Genomic DNA, 2,516 nt, shown 5'->3' with positions numbered 1-2,516 from the left:
CTTAATTCGTTTCTTACATGTATTTATACTTTATGCAATTTAGTAGTAAGATTAGACAGTTGGCTGTTTTTAAAAATTGCTCTAGTCAGTAATCTCTAATACAAGTAATGTGCGAATAAACAAAGCGTTCAAAAAAAAAGAATAATACCAGTTCAGTGAAACTTCATTGTAAATTTTGAATGTACTATTATATGATTCTGCAATCATAACTCATAAGAACACAATGGCTATATGTAGGGCAAATCTGTCTTATCAGCATTATGAAGGCTATGCTGTTTTTAATTTCAATAAAAAGTTTTCATTGAACAAATTAAATTTAAAAGTAATTTCAGTGTATCAATATTTCCGCATGATTTATATCCCTTTTAATTTATTTCTCCTAAAATTTTAGTCTTGAAACTTTTGATATAACCATATGACAAAGACCAATGACTCTACCTTATACGGAGCACTATGATTTCTGAAGGTGTTTGTGCTATGTAAGATAAAAAGCTATGTTATCTATTGGCATTCAACCACTTATCTTTCACATAAAATTAATAATATTTGTCATTTATTATGGTGTAAATTATGTTCCAAGTTTTAATTACAGTAAATTAACTCAAGTGCCATGATTCATGTTCCTAAGGTAGAATTGAAATTAGGAAAAAACCATTCTTCAGTTAAATTCATTAATCTGTTTCTAAAGCAAACTGTCTTTCATTTAATCTTTGTTGTATAATAAAGTGGTTTGTTTTCATTAAAGATGCCTCTTATCTCATTCTTTGCGTTGTCTTTTCTTACTCCAATTTTTATTCTCAACGTATTTATTGTCTTCTCGAGATCCTACTAGCCCTCAAAGGAGCAGCGTTTCTTAAATTGTGTTCCGCGGAACCCCAGGGTTCCACAAAGCTCTCTCAGGGGTTCCGTGAGTATGTTTTCATTCCACATCTTTCAAATTTGTCACTTAAAAAATCGATTAAACTTTTTCCCAAAATTAAAAATAAATTTACTTTTACTTTCGTATACTAATCTGAGCTTTATTATCTATCGGGGTTACCCACGATAGAAATAATTTTACTTGTTGCCTGAAATTCTGCCTTTAAGATTCAACTTGGAAATTTTTCCAAGATCAGTCATAAAGCACCGCACTTTTAAACACTTCAATTTCGAAAAAAATTCCGGAAAAAGCTACTGACCTCCTAATATCCCCAAAGATAGTTTAAAAGTGACTTCAATGTTGAAAAACTTACGGAGGGACACCCCAAAATCCCTTTCCCTGCATCATTACTAAATATTGCCTAAAATTACGATTTTTAAGGTAAATTTCAAATATTTTACTATACTAGCCACTATCCCAGTCTCTAGGCAAGCAGTTGAAAGTACAAACTTAACATTTAACGAGTAAGAACCAGTTTAAGTCAACATAACATACAATGACATCAGTCTCTGATTCATAAAGAACTTTAAAAATTGTTGTAAAATAAGAGACATTTTTATGTCTAAAAAACTTTTTCTTTGTAAGTTTTAGTGAATTAACACTATTGTTGGTAAAACGCATCAGTATTTCTTTTCCTAACTAAAAAATATTTTAATCTAACTCATGCATAAATTCTGAGGTTATTTATCCCTTTTTAAAATACTCGGAAACACAAATATACATAGGCGGCTTGTACGAGGGGCCAAGGGAGGGGGAGCAATTGCCCTCTCACTTTCAACAGTATTGGGATTTTGCCCCTCCACTTTTCTAAGTTCAAAGCTAAGGGTAGAATGAAAAATGATAGTGATGTGTGTCTATTCACGTGTTTGAAGAAAGAAGGCATAACCTAACAAGTGCTTGTTTTATGTTTCTTTTTTATGTTATTTCGTAATAATTAAAATGGAACTTGGATTTTCTAGGAGGGAATCCTTTTTCTGTGGCCATCTGGTCCCGCTTTTTGAGTCCGTTTCTCAAATTTTTGGAAGAAGGTCAATTCATTATTAATGACGTAAAAATTCAATTGCTCAATTTTTGAAGAAAAAATTTAGCTTTAAGGGTGTGTCGTCCACCAAACCTGCGTCCTTCCCTCGCACCTCCTTTGACCCCCCCCCCCTTTTAATGGGCACCCGCCGCCTATACAAATAGGAGTGTTTTGCTGTTTTATAATAACAAATAATAATCAGCAAATAGCAATAATTATAATGATCTTTAGTAAAGTCTATTTAATTATGAATTTAACTGCAAATAGTTAATGTGATAGTCTCTTTGAGATAAGAACCTGGGCTCCCTCTCAAACAGAATCTTGGCTACGCCACTGCAAACTATTGACAAAAAAAACTAAGGGTTCCACAAAATAAGGGTGAATTTAAAAGGGTTCCACTGATCAAAGAAATTAAGAAAAGCTGTTTTAAGCTTGGGACTCTAGTTTCCATATAGGGACTCTAGTATAGTCCCTCGGTCCCCATGGTGGGGCCGGTGAGATGGTTCCGAACCAGAGCCCTGGCGTTTTTTCTCCATTGTTTTTGGCAACGCTATGTTTGGTGTTTGTTGACAAAAT

This window comes from Uloborus diversus, chromosome 8, assembly GCF_026930045.1.
Source record: "Uloborus diversus isolate 005 chromosome 8, Udiv.v.3.1, whole genome shotgun sequence".
Taxonomy (NCBI): Eukaryota; Metazoa; Arthropoda; class Arachnida; order Araneae; family Uloboridae; genus Uloborus; species Uloborus diversus.
This window is presented reverse-complemented; position numbering follows the sequence as displayed.